This window comes from Neoarius graeffei, chromosome 21, assembly GCF_027579695.1.
Source record: "Neoarius graeffei isolate fNeoGra1 chromosome 21, fNeoGra1.pri, whole genome shotgun sequence".
Classification (NCBI taxonomy): Eukaryota; Metazoa; Chordata; class Actinopteri; order Siluriformes; family Ariidae; genus Neoarius; species Neoarius graeffei.
This window is the reverse complement of record NC_083589.1, coordinates 2,501,084-2,516,125: the sequence shown is the minus strand read 5'-3', so window position 1 is coordinate 2,516,125 and position 15,042 is coordinate 2,501,084. Positions and strand designations below refer to the sequence as shown.

At 39.5% G+C, this 15,042-nt stretch overlaps 1 protein-coding gene across 1 annotated transcript in view; it reads right to left on the bottom strand.

Moving 5' to 3' along the window:
* The window catches only part of LOC132869646 (deleted in malignant brain tumors 1 protein-like), a 364,570-nt gene that overhangs the window by 252,400 nt on the left and 97,128 nt on the right, over positions 1-15,042 (bottom strand). The window lies entirely within an intron of this gene.

Here is a 15,042-nt window from a genome sequence, read left to right as displayed (position 1 = left end):
TTGTGGAATGTTGGTGAAACAAGTTAGTTCCTATTCTTACTTCTTTTTTAGCAGTTAAAAAGAGTCACTCTTTCAACCAGCCTCTCTTTTTCCTTCCTGTTGAAGATAATAAGACTAAAAAAAAAAAGTTCATCATGTTACTGGGAAACTGCAAAGCGTAAGTGAGCTAATAATGTTTAGCGAATGTTAGCTTTAGTTGAATCACTTGGTTGATATTTTAATAGTTAATATCGCACCGTATCTGGATATTTACACAAAATCAGGAGTGTAATGTTGAAAACAAATATTTTCACCAAATAACTGGATTTCCCTGAACACCCCACTTCTTGTGAAAATGATTTCAGCATAAATGTGCTTGTATCCAGCATGATAATTGAGGTTGGATTTTCTTATTGCAATTTTTACCGTTATCGTTATTGGTTTTATCATTATTGATATGTTTGTTATTAACATTGCTTTGAATATTTTGTATGAACCACAGTCCTCTCAATAAAGCTATTTTGAAAGGAATTGAATAGGCCATTGATATTTTTATAGATGTTTGTGTGGGGAAACAATCAGAAGTCGCTGTGACTGAATTCTAGAAAACAACCAACAAAAAGGTTTGGACCAAAATGATGTTTTTCTGCCAGTAATATACTTTGATATCCAGAGCCGGCCCATGGCATAGGCAATATAGGCAAATGCTAAGGGCGCTGCGTCCATCCAGGGGCGCAGAAACGGGGGGAGAAAAATTATGACTTCCACTATTCTGAAAACGAGTCAGCATTATAATGTCTTAGCCTAATTTAATTGTACAGCAAAGCATGTAGTCAGGGTGCGATTTGTCAAAAAAGGTGGGGTGGGGTGGTGGTTATTAATCATGAAACAATAAGCGCTCAACAGTAGTTCGCCCTGTCTATGTGTCTTCGGGCGCGCAAGTGCGCATCCGCGGCTATTCTCTGTTTTGGCCAATTGCCTAGAGCGTAAAGTGTGCCCAGGGGCACCAAGGGCGACCAAAACCCCACCAAAAAGGAGGGATGGAGTTATTGAATGGAGATGTTACCAAGTGCATCAGTGGTGTACAGCAGGGCCGTGCAAAGACCTTTGGAGGGGCAGGGGCTCAACATTCAAAAAAGGGCACTTGGAACAAATTTTTCACACAAGTTAACTTTATTCAAAACTAAATTTCAATTGCAACTGAACATTCTGTCTGTGTGTGTGTGTGTGTGTGTGTGTGAGATCCATCTAAATGCTGCAGTATTCTTCAAAGCAGCAGTCTTCGGTTTGCCATGTTCTTGAAAATGTCTATGACAACACTGTATTCAATATGGATTTCTTTCTCAATTGCCAGCAGAAGAAGGTCTGACAGCCTTTCTTCATGACAAAGGCTGCGGAGTTTTGTCTTCACCAGCTCTGGAAAAACCAAGTCGGCATTGTTCTCCTTGAGCACAGAAAGCATGGATGCCACACTGGGGAGGCAAGAGTAGGAGGAGTGAAAGACTTTAAGTTCCGTCAGTAATTTTTCCTCTTCCTCAATCTCATAAAACTCACAAAGCTTCCTGACAGATGCTAGTGCTTCTTCTGGACTTTTCCGTGTTTGCCAGTTGTTTTGTTCAGTGAGGTGTTGCAAAGCACTCAACACTTCCCATGTAGTTCAAACTAAAGTTTCCGAATCTGCCACGTTAATGAAATGGATGGAGCAAATGGTTTAAATATAGCCTAGGCGGCTTCATTAAATGATAAACAACCCTACGCATTTACTGTTGTGTTCTAAGCTGCACAATATTGCATGTTCAGATAAGAAATGAAAGGAGACTTTCAGTGTGACCTTACCATGCCGTTCCTCGCACTGTCTCCCACTGTCAACCGCCTGCATGCGCTTTCTGCACGGAGGTTCACTGAATGCATGACGTCACGGATTGATGCCCGCATTTACATAGAAAAACGTTATTTTATAAATCTATAATTTCATATATTATTGTCAAATTGTAGAGAATATTGATGTTGGAGCTAACTTATCTTTTACAAATATTTAAAACAAAACAAAACAACAAAACAGTCCCTATGAAAAGGGCACTTGGACAGCAAACAGAAAAGGGGCAGGGGGTAGAGCACCTGTAGCACCGGTTCATTGCACGTGGGTGGTGTACAGTGTTTTCAACCACTGTGCTGCCGAACTCCAGTACCGCGGAACACTAGTGTGCCATGAGAGATCACCAAGTGTACCGTGGAAAATTATAGAATGACTGTATATTGTAAATATTGGCAACAGCGTTTTAGTTTCAGTCAACATTTTCTATTGGTGATGTGCCTTGAGATTTTTTCATTGAAAAAAGTGCGCCCTGGCTCAAAAAGGTTGAAAAACAAGTGTAGCCTATGCAGTAGTGGTCGGTGATTTCCTTATGCCTACACTGTAAAAAATGTCCGTAGAATTAACAGTGAATTTATGTAAAATCATGACATAAAAAAACTATAAATACAAAAACAATGAAGCAGTGTGTAATTTACTTCAATATACTGTAAAACTCCTAACCAAATACCACTGTTAATTTAACAGTAAGAATATGTTGAATTGATCATATTTTTTTGTAGAATTTACAAATTGTTGTAGTTTAAACACAGACAAACTGTAATACTAAAACAGAATGTGATAGTTAAAATTACATCATTGCCCTGTTAAAAAAATTTAAAAAATGCCCACCGTTGTGGCTCAGTCGACTAAGGTGTCATACCATGAATCCGGGGACCCGGGTTCGATTCCGACCTGAGGTCATTTCCCGATCCCTCCCCGTCTCTCTCTCCAGCTCATTTCCTGTCTCTGCACTGTCCTATCCAATAAAGGTGAAAAAATTCTAAAAAATATATATATATCTGTCTAGTAGATCATTGCTTCTAACCATCATTTTGAATCATTGTTTATTGTACAATGAATATCCGTAAAATTAACAGTTATGTATTGATTATTGTACATTGAATACCTGTAAAATTGAACATTTTCAAACTGTTGTTTTTACAAGTGTTGATATACCTTACCATAAAGCCATATACACTGTCACTGTATTTTTTACGGTGAAAAAATGGCAACCACAGCTGCCAGTTTTTCACTGTAAATTTGACAAGATTTTTTTTTACAGTGTACTAAAAATGCACAATGATAGGTTATAAGGGGGGCGGGGGGAGCGGTGTTCATCGGGGAATGAGAATGTCTCATCTCATTATCTCTAGCCGCTTTATCCTTCTACAGGGTCGCAGGCAAGCTGGAGCCTATCCCAGCTGACTACGGGCGAAAGGCGGGGTACACCCTGGACAAGTCGCCAGGTCATCACAGGGCTGACACATAGACACAGACAACCATTCACACTCACACCTACGGTCAATTTAGAGTCACCAGTTAACCTAACCTGCATGTCTTTGGACTGTGGGGGAAACCGGAGCACCCGGAGGAAACCCACGCGGACACGGGGAGAACATGCAAACTCCACACAGAAAGGCCCTCGCCGGCCCCGGGGCTCGAACCCAGGACCTTCTTGCTGTGAGGCGACAGCGCTAACCACTACACCACCGTGCCGCCCGGAATGAGAATGTATCCACTCCAAAAAGTAGCCCAGACTACAAGTGCTTAAATGAAGAAATCCAAACTCTCGGGTGCGCAAGGGCGCAAACGAAGGCTACAGGAAGAAACAAATAGAGCCAAGTATAGAGGTAAGTCTGATCTAATCTCTCATATCAACCATTATAGTGGCAAATTAATATTTTAGACGCCTGAATCAATGTCTGCCTAGCTAACTAGATAGCAAAAGGGTGTTGATTCGACAGGGAATCATTGGCATGTTCTTCGACCATACGCCGTCGAATCATCGTGGATCACCGGCGTTGATTCAACACCGCTTTGCTCATACGAGTTTGCATTGAAACGACGTTGAAAAGTGGATGGTGGCCGACAGAGAATAGACCCCCTTTCACCCTTTATTCAACTACGGATTTCGGTCAATTTATAGTTTAATTTTCGGCGATGATTCATCCAACTTTACTTCCTGTTTTATGTACAACAGGAAGGCTACAAATTAAGCAAAACAGGCTAAATTAAACTAGCTAACAATAAAGCATTGGGGCTCTTGCCTAGGATGAACACACACATGCATACTTCAACCATGAAAGTGAAACTTAATTTATATCAATGTGCGTAGGCTACGTCCTGTTTTATGTACAACAGGATATAAAAATGCATGCAACAATGCACCTCTCCTAATGTTTGTCAAGCTATCTAATGAGGCATAACTTTTAACATTTATAAGGAACAGAACACACTTGAACAAGTTCTTAGAAACATTTTATGATTTATTTATAATTGTGGCCTATTCCTCCTGCGGCGCAGACACCTGTACATGGAAACAAAAAACATAACCAAAATTAATTTGATGCAGCATTGATAAAGAAAGTCAGCAGTAGGCTATGGGTTGATGGGTTTGACCCATATGATAAGACTCGGGGCAAGGGAGAATGGATTTTTTTATTTCATAATTTAATTTAATACTTCTGTTTTTATTTATATATATTTGAATTATTTGGACATGGGGAAAAACTATATTTAAAATCCAAAGAGGGATGGAGGGAGGAAAATTAAAACAAAAGAAAGAAATGAAATATAGAGTAGAGAATATTTGATAAAATTAAGGATGTTTTTATTCAGTAAACATTTAAAAAAATGTTCTACAACACTCTAGCCTAGTGACTTACCAGTAACAAAATAGACTTGAAGTATTCAGATCCGCTCTGCATAAAGCAGCTAAATCCTCTCTCTGTCTCCTGGCAGAAAGCTCCTTGGTTTGCTTGTGTCTCAATCATAGACGTCGCCAGACCCATTTTAGGGTAGCTCCAGCCACCCTATCTTATGGCAAAGCCACCCTATATTTTTTGCCCTTTTTTAAATTATTTATATTTTTATTTTTTTTCCCCAAAAAAAACAAAGGCAGTAAAGCACTGAACATGAGCCATCAAGAACGCAAGTTAATCCGAACAACAGTTTCTGCTTGCTTATTTGTTGTTTAATGCAATATTATTAATATCGTTATGATTCCTCCTCATTGGCTCTGTGTCAAGCGTCACGTCGAGTGGTAGGCTAGTAGGACTTAAAAAACTACGCGGGCATTCTGCAGCAGGCGCGGTGCGGGCTTCCATTGAGTTGGGTTTGCAGAGAGTCAGAATTCTATGCTTTCATTTGCAGACACACACGGTGAGATTGTAATTTGATGTCAGTGGTTTGCATTTGCTTAACTTTACCTAGGCTATATTGAGTCTTCTGTAGAATGTTTACATGATGATTTGTGAAGCACTTGCCCTCTTCAGTTTGCGCAGGAATGCATGACACCTACCATTGGTTTTTTCACATTTTTGTAGTTTAGCTGGTGAAGTTGCTTCAGCAAACAATTAAATGATGAAAGCAATTTTAAAATAGAATAGAAATGGTGGGAAGTGTGTCCCCAAGGTGTGATGCTCTTGAAATAATGAATTGATTGACAGCCTTAGTAGGTGCTCTGAAAAATGTTCGGTGCGCGCTGCGCGCGCACAATACCTTTTCTCCTCTGGGTGCTAAGCTACCCCTGTCTCTCAAACCTAGTGACGTCCCTGGTCTCAATCACAGCTGGTATTCTGTAGAAAGACTTCTTTTCACCTTTCCCATCAGCTTTGTTAGAACCCTTACACAGCACAAAAGTTTACTATTGTAGGTTTTTGATGAACCAAGTACCTCGTGGGTTCACATACCGCGCGCTGCCTTTATTTCCCCCAAATCACGAGTTTGTTGGTCTTCCAATGTGGCGCAGGGTTTGTTTACTTCCGGTTTCGGGTGACGTCAGTGAAAGGGGTCTAATGGGGGCATTACCGCCACCCACTGGATTGGGGTGTAAAGCAGTCTGAACAAAATGTGTAAACATAAACATAGGAGAAATGAATCCGTTTTTCTAACTCGTCCTCACTTAGTCTACTTTTCTTTTTTGATTAGTCTGGATTTGATATTGTAAATTTAAATGTGAATCAATGTATATTCATCGGACATGAACAAATGAATAAATCTTGAGTAATCTTGAGGGGCGTGTGTGTCCGGGGTGGGATCGAACGAACCCTCCGATCCCCCCTGGCTACGGGCCAGAATTTATCTCATCTCATCTCATCTCATTATCTCTAGCCGCTTTATCCTTCTACAGGGTCGCAGGCAAGCTGGAGCCTATCCCAGCTGACTACGGGCGAAAGGCGGGGTACACCCTGGACAAGTCGCCAGGTCATCACAGGGCTGACACATAGACACAGACAACCATTCACACCTACGGTCAATTTAGAGTCACCAGTTAACCTAACCTGCATGTCTTTGGACTGTGGGGGAAACCGGAGCACCCGGAGGAAACCCACGCGGACACGGGGAGAACATGCAAACTCCACACAGAAAGGCCCTCGCCGGCCACGGGGCTCGAACCCAGGACCTTCTTGCTGTGAGGCGGCAGCGCTAACCACTACACCACCGTGCCGCCCGCCAGAATTTATATTCTGAACAATTAGTTGCTCATCCTACCAATGTTGAAAACTGGCCGGCAAAAGTGACGATGGTTCAACATCGTATATTCGAGCTTCTCTGATGGTCGACAGATCAACCTTTACCCACAGTGATTCAACAGTGATAAATCGACCTTCTCCGACGGCGGAGAAATCGACGTTTCACGGCGCCGTTTCAGCGTTGATTTTCTGACTTACGACGGAAACCGACCATTCTGACCAAGAATCGGCGCCGTTTCAACGTCCCTCTGCTATCTGGGTAACTAGATGCAAACAGCAATAAACTTCAATAACAAAGTACCCATAATAGCACTTTTGTTTGAAAATACAGCCCATTGATGTCCTAACAGGGTGCTTAAGTTTGCACAATTTAGAATTGTAGAATTTTTTATTCATTTAAATTGTTAATTCTTCAGAGATGACTTAGCTTTTAATAGCAAAAAAGAAACTAAAAATAATTTCTTGTTTATTATCCATGCACTACACTTTGAACAGGGTGCGGAAGAGTTTTTGCCCATTATATGGAGATATGTATTGAATTTGTGTGGTCATTTTACTTTGTGACACTTTATGTGAATAATGATAATAATAACAATAATGAAAAACATAAAAATGACTTCTTGTTTATTGTCCATGCACCATACATTGTTTAATAGTAATAGAATAGAGTGATTAGATTAAAGTGTTATTTACAGTATATGTTATTAGAGGGTTTTTTTTCTTGGGGGGGGGGCGGCAAAACTCAATCTCGCTTAGGGCAGCCAAAGACCTAGAGCCGGCCCTGTTGATATCTCTAATTTAAGAAAACATAAATATATTGTATCAAAATGACATTGTAATGTTTTACTGAGGTTATTTTATAACCAGACCCTGATGTTTGCCTGCAAAGAATCACATCAGCTGCTTGTAAAAGGACCGTTTAACCAATGCAGTAATAAAAATAGATTGAGACTGAGTCATGAATATTAATTGGGAGGTTGTTCCATAGGTGGGTGACTTTGCAGGTAAATGTTCCGCCCCCTGCTGGAGCCTTCATTATTCTAGGTACTAATAAAAAGCCTGCACCTTTAGATCGACGTAGGCATGGTGGATCATAAAAGACCAAAAATTCACCTTTAGGTACTGTGGTGTAGACCATAGCTCTTACAGGTCAATAGTATCATTGTAATCAATACACTATTTTATTGGGAACCAATGAAGCGTGGATAAGATAGGGGTGATATGGTCATATCTTCTGATTCTAGTAAGGGTCACAAAAAGGAGGCGTGTAATGAGAGGATGCAAGTGCAGTTGGATGGCTTTTAATAAAAGTTTAAAATTGCAGACAAATTCAAAACAGGAGGAAGAAACGTGGTCAATAAACAGGCATGAGCCGAGCGATTCGCAAAGAGGCATAAACAATCCAATACTCAGTGTTGGTAAACAGGAACAGATGAAACAGAGAAAAGGCAGACATAAACAAGCCAACATGGTAATGAGGAGTGAAAACCAAAACAATACTTCACAGTGAACTCAAATGAAAAGAGTCCTTAAATACTGTGGAGTAATGATGAGCAGCTGTGCCTCGCCAGTACTCAGGTGACAGAGAGCGGTGAGGAGCATGATGGGAACTGTAGTCCGGGGTGTGTTGTGCCATCAACAAATGTGCAGGGGACAGAGAACAGGCAGGGGATGTGACAGTAAGGACTCTTGGCTGCAGCATTCTGGATTATCTGCAGCTTATTAAAGCTTTGACTGGAACATCCAGACAGTAAGGCATTACAGTAATCCAACCTAGAGGAAACAAAAGCATCAACTCATTTTTCTGCACTGTGCAGTGACATTTCACACCCTAGTGATATTTCTAAAATTGAAATAAAGGCTGTTCTAGTAATATCACACCACCCTGCATCAGTTTTGCTGACTAAAAGGTGAAGGGTGTTTTACACTCATTTTTGGTGCTGATTTCAGGAAAAATGTCAGTTTGTTTCTCGCACGTAACATTTAGTGACAAAATGTGTTCTCTATGTGAGTGATTTAAAGGCATTTTTAGGGAGCGAGGTGACAGTCACAATAAAGAGAGATCTATGAGAAAGTCTTAACCTGTCATAATGTAGCCAAGTCTTCTGCATATAAGGGTAGGGTTAGGGTTAACCCAAACCCTGATTATAATCATTTACTGAAGCTCAAGACCTGCAGAGAGACTGTTCCACTGCAACCCACTCACGCAAGGACAAGAAGAGGAAATTCAGCCCTTAATTGTTTAATGTCACTGATGTGAAGATCAGGGTGCCGTAATATTTAATGAAAAAAATGAAGACTTTGTTTCCAAAACGCTATATATCCAATTCCATTGTTTTGAGAAAAATGACTTTTTCTGATTACGGGAAGTAATAAAAGGAAAACCACTGTATCCTGTTTTAAAATTTATTGACTAACTCCTTAATGGTAATCAATTTCAAAATGAAATCCAGAAATCATTAACAGCTTTTAAATGAACCCAGTAATTATTTTTTGTCAAGTCACTACATATCCACGCCACTGCATTTTCCCCCAAAATGCTACATATCCCTTTCTATTTAAAGTGCATTTAACCATGTTCTTTCATGACAGCTTATTTATTTTATGGATTATTTTATTTTTTAGATTATTTTATAGAAATTATTCATAATTCAGCATGAAATTGTCCAGTAAATGCAAGAAGTGATGAAGCGATTTTCTGCTTCATGGGCGCAGCCATGTTAGAAGACTTCACACCAATGGCGGCCTCTGATTGTCCAAATGGATATGTCTGGTTTTGAGAAAAATCGGTGATGGCACCTGTTGCGTTTTGGAATGAAAGTCCGTAATGCAGTGTGTAAACCAATGGCACATATCGTGTTTTAGCCAAAATTGAATATGATATGAGTAAGATATGATAATTGCTGATGGTTTGCTGGTGGGGGTTTCACTTTTTCAAATTTGGCGTTTACCGCGTTTTGGAATCAGTATGTTCATATGTATCGTACATGTATCAGATTTCTGTTAAATATTGCATATATTTTTGTAGGTAATATCCCATTTAACTATTTACTGTGCTATTATACCGATGTTCTGCCTTATTTTAATCAATATTTCATATTCTGTATGAATATTTGAATAAATATTATTTTATAAGGGAATATCTGTAATTTTCTGTATATTGTAGAAAGCTGACATTTAGAAATACAGCAGATATATTAAATATGCCTTTATCTTAAAAACTTGAGGTCCAGGAAATTTTTGGAAAGCAATTTTGAAACCAGCTCCCTCAAACTTGGCTATCGAGCTAGTTTTAAATGAAACAGCAGAAACTTTTTTTTTTTTATGTGCAGGGCGGTGTTATCAAAATGAGGTTCAAATAAGGGACTGGAGTTAATAAGGTTCAGTTGCATTGGGTTCCTCTGGGTGCTCCAGTTTCCTCCCACAGTTCAAAGCTGTGCAGATCCAGTAAAATACCCAGTGTATTGGAAATTTCCAATAAACACTTCAAAACGCTTAGCAGTCGTTTTTTCAGTCATTTATTATAGTAAATCATACAAAGGTATATAAGAAAGGAAAGAAAGAAAATTAAAGCAGAACATCACCTCTAGTGATGTGAGAGTACGCGCGCGTTCTCTGAGTTGTGTTTTTGTGGCTGCTATCCAGGGGCGCCGCTAGGGGGGAAAGTTAGGACGATTCTAAGGGCCTGGCACTGACAGGGGGGCCTGTGAGGGATATTAATATTATTTTAATAGTATTGCCTTGTGTAAGTTTTTGAAATGAAATATTTAATTTCATCTGTTAAACTATGTAAATTATACATGGTTATGATTTGCTATAACATTTTTCTTGAATTATTTATGATATTGTCATTTCACCCCTCCACCCTTTTTACTAATGGTACAGTCTGATTCTGGGCGCGGGACAGTGAAATGCGTAGCTCCGTGTGTGCGCAGCGCCGCTATTAGCGCAGCTTAAAGCAGCTGGCAGTTTTTCTATGTGCGCAACAGAGGTGAACATTCTAGAAGTTGCTAAGCAGAAGCAGGTGTGATGAATTATGAAGTCCGGATATCACACTGTGTGTGAAAAAAAATCACCTTTTTTCATAGGTATCATTATTGTATAATTAAGTCTAGATGTTTTGCCATTGTTCATGTGTGGATTTGTTGATATTGTTAAGTATTTCACTTTAATATTTTGCACATTAGCTGTGGTCAGAGATATCATTGCTATTGTTCATGTGTGGATTTATTGATACTGTTGCTAAGTATTTAACTTGAATATTTGAACATTTGCTGTGTTTTCTAATAAATGTGTGATGCCTAAAAGAAACCAAAAACACTTAGTGGATTTCTTGCAGTGCACTATGTAATTGTATCAAAAAACTAGTGTAGTTATTCATCAAGGCATACATTTGATCACATACAATAAGTCAATAAATGGAGGAAACAAAGGAATACATTTTGTAATCCTGATTATTGATGATGTTTGCTGGAGGGCTCTGGAGTATCCATAATGTGCATACAGAATGTTATAAATCCATACTGATACAGTGATGCATGCAGTTTCTCTCAACACAAACATTTGGATTGAATGAACTCCATAGTCTACTGAGTGGCCTAATAATAGTTGCTAATAAAAGAAAAAAAAAAATATATATATATATAAAGTGCTGTCAAGCGATTAAAATATTTAATCGCGATTAATGTCGCGACTGTCATAGTTAACTCGCGATTAATCACAATTTAATCGCACATTTTTGTCACATGAAAAACCATTGTAATTCTCTTATCAGCATAAAAAAGTGAATGGGCTTGCTCACCGTTCGAACTACGGGGGTACACGGGGGATCCGAGATCCCCTGAAACAGACATGAGATCCCTTGAAAACATTATTTGGGAAATGTTGGGGGGGTCTCTAAAATATTGGCAAAATTATGTTTATTGACATAGCAATTGTGTGTAACGGGAAGCATTTGCATATCCAAAGTGAGCGCGCGATGGAGAGCTGCGCTCTGAGACAAGCGCAAGCACCCCCTCCCCCCCCAAGGGAAAATAAGGGACCCCCCCGAAAATATCGGCATAGTTCGAACACTGGTTGTACCAATGTTTTTTTTTTTTTTTTATTGCAGAGCATAACACGTCTTGTCACAGCCACTGCAAAGTGGGGCTGGAGCTGCCGATGGGAAAACGAAACTTAAGCCGAGCACCGTGGCTCTTCGTGGGAGGGCAGAGGACTCTGGCTGTGCGGGGTGTGGCATCATGTCACAGAGCGTTAATCTCGCGATAAAAAAATTATCGCCGTTAAAATTGAGTCAAGTTAACGCGTTAATAACGCGACATTTTTGACAGCACTAATATATATATATATATATATATATATATATATATATATATATATATATATATATATATATACACATACATATTAACACACAACCCCAATTCCAAAAAAGTTGGGACAAAGTACAAATTGTAAATAAAAACAGAATGCAATGATGTGGAAGTTTCAAAATTCCATATTTTATTCAGGATAGACCATAGATGACATATCAAATGTTTAAACTGAGAAAATGTATCATTTAAAGAGAAACATTAGGTGATTTTAAATTTCATGACAACAACACATCTCAAAAAAGTTGGGACAAGGCCATGTTTACCACTGTGAGACATTCCCTTTTCTCTTTACAACAGTCTGTAAACCTCTGGGGACTGAGGAGACAAGTTGCTCAAGTTTAGGGATAGGAATGTTAACCCATTCTTGTCTAATGTAGGATTCTAGTTGCTCAACTGTCTTAGGTCTTTTTTGTCGTATCTTCCATTTTATGATGCGCCAAATGTTTTCTATGGGTGAAAGATCTGGACTGCAGGCTGGCCAGTTCAGTACCTGGACCCTTCTTCTTCAGCCATGATGCTGTAATTGATGCAGTATGTGGTTTGGCATTGTCACGCTGGAAAATGCAAGGTCTTCCCTGAAAGAGATGTCGTCTGGACGGGAGCATATGTTGCTCTAGAACCTGGATATACCTTTCAGCATTGATGGTGTCTTTCCAGATGTGTAAGCTGCCCATGCCACACGCACTAATGCAACCCCATACCATCAGAGATGCAGGCTTCTGAACTGAGCGCTGACAACAACTTGGGTCGTCCTTCTCCTCTTTAGTCCGAATGACACGGCGTCCCTGATTTCCATAAAGAACTTCAAATTTTGATTCGTCTGACCACAGAACAGTTTTCCACTTTGCCACAGTCCATTTTAAACGAGCCTTGGCCCAGAGAAGACGTCTGTGCTTCTGGATCATGTTTACATACGGTTTCTTCTTTGAACTATAGAGTTTTAGCTGGCAACAGCTGATGGCACGGTGAATTGTATTCACAGACAATGTTCTCTGGAAATATTCCTGAGCCCATTTTGTGATTTCCAATACAGAAGCATGCCTGTATGTGATGCAGTGCCGTCTAAGGGCCCGAAGATCACGGGCACCCAGTATGGTTTTCTGGCCTTGACCCTTACGCACAGAGATTCTTCCAGATTCTCTGAATCTTTTGATGATATTATGCACTGTAGATGATGATATGTTCAAACTCTTTGCAATTGTACACTGTCGAACTCCTTTCTGATATTGCTCCAGTATTTGTCGGCGCAGAATTAGGGGGATTGGTGATCCTCTTCCCAGCTTTACTTCTGAGAGCCGCTGCCACTCCAAGATACTCTTTTTATACCCAGTCATGTTAATGACCTATTGCCAATTGACCTAATGAGTTGCAATTTGGTCCTCCAGCTGTTCCTTTTTTTTGTTCCTTTTAACTTTTCCAGCCTCTTATTGCCCCTGTCCCAACTTTTTTGAGATGTGTTGCTGTCATGAAATTTCAAATGAGCCAATATTTGGCATGAAATTTCAAAATTTCTCACTTTTGACATTTGATATGTTGTCTATGTTCTATTGTGAATACAATATCAGTTTTTGAGATTTGTAAATAATTGCATTCCGTTTTTATTTATAATTTGTACTTTGTCCCAACTTTTTTGGAATCGGGGTTTTATTTATATATATATATATATATATATATATATATATATATATATATATATATATATATATATATATATATATATATATCTTCCATAATCTATATCATGGAATTTTCATTTTAAGGCAACAGTCTATTCAGTTTAATTCTGACAGTTCTGCATTTAAAATGTTCATATACCAAATAATTGTATCACCTAAACTTGCTAGGTAGCTGATCACATGCATAGTAAAGTAGAAGTGCCAGCCAAAAACAGACTTCAAATTCAGTTGCTTGAGCTTGAAAATTTTACCGGGGGGGGCCCCTAAATTGTAATCTTTCATAGGGCCCAAGATTTCTAGCGGCGCCCCTGCTGCTATCTATTATACTCTAAAGGCATTTGCTTACTGCTTGCATCTTCACGTGATTGGCCCAAGATTTTCTATGAAGTTTTACTAATGAGTGCACCTGGCGTGCTCTGGTATGTGCAGGCAGATGCGAGTTAGGGAGAGCTCAAGCTCCCTGCTGATCACCACCGAGGTCAGGAAAAGGTGGTTACTGTACATCATGAGAAGATGTGTCGTTAGGGCGAACTCAAGCACCCTGCTCATGACCACCAAGGCCACAGAAAAGCAATTACAACATAGGAAAAAAACATCTTTCTCAGTATATTAGGCCACTTGAGCTCAACACACAGAAACACAGAGAATAATAATGTTCATCCATAAGTCACTTGAGCTCAACATACAGAAACACAGAGAATAATAATGTTCATCCATTAAAATTCCCTCACATTCTTCCCTCTTTTTATCCTATAGGATAATAATTGCTAAAAGGAAAGAAAAGAACTGTACACAGTTTCAGTGATAAGAGTTCTCAGAGAGATTCGACTTAACACGTCATTGAGTGTACAGGGATAATGCTAAGGCTGTTTTTTATAAGACAGACATCTTAAATGAATGCTAGCAAACCATATACATAGATCAGGAATAATAGAACAGGAAACAATCATAATGAAAGTGTTTTAAGTCAAGACTAATTTCATGTCAACTGTGCTGATGTCATCGAACGGTGCGTTATAGTCTTCATGTGAGTTTGGAGGCCAGTCAGGCAAGTCATCGGAGTCTATTTTCACCATCTGGTAACCAATATTTGTCAGCTGCCTCTGGAACACAGACATACAACATTGACAGAGAACAAACATAGCATCACAATCACTAAGCCCAGGACCGGTATGGTGGATAGAATCAGAGTCTTCCATCCACTGAACTAACACGATCATCTGTCTTCAACTCCTCCATGTTCATCTGCTCGTAATTGTTTAGCAACCTTGCGCATCTTGTTCAGTGCCTCAGTAATGTTACCGAGTTAACCCTTGCCCTTCTTGACGTGTATTGGTGCTCAGAGGGCAGGCACGCCCTATCAGCCCTCATCCCACCTCACCGGGACTTGGAGGAAACTCGAAACCCTAAGACTTGTCTATCGGCTAGACACTGAAATACTCTTCCCTATTGAGGGTGCGTAC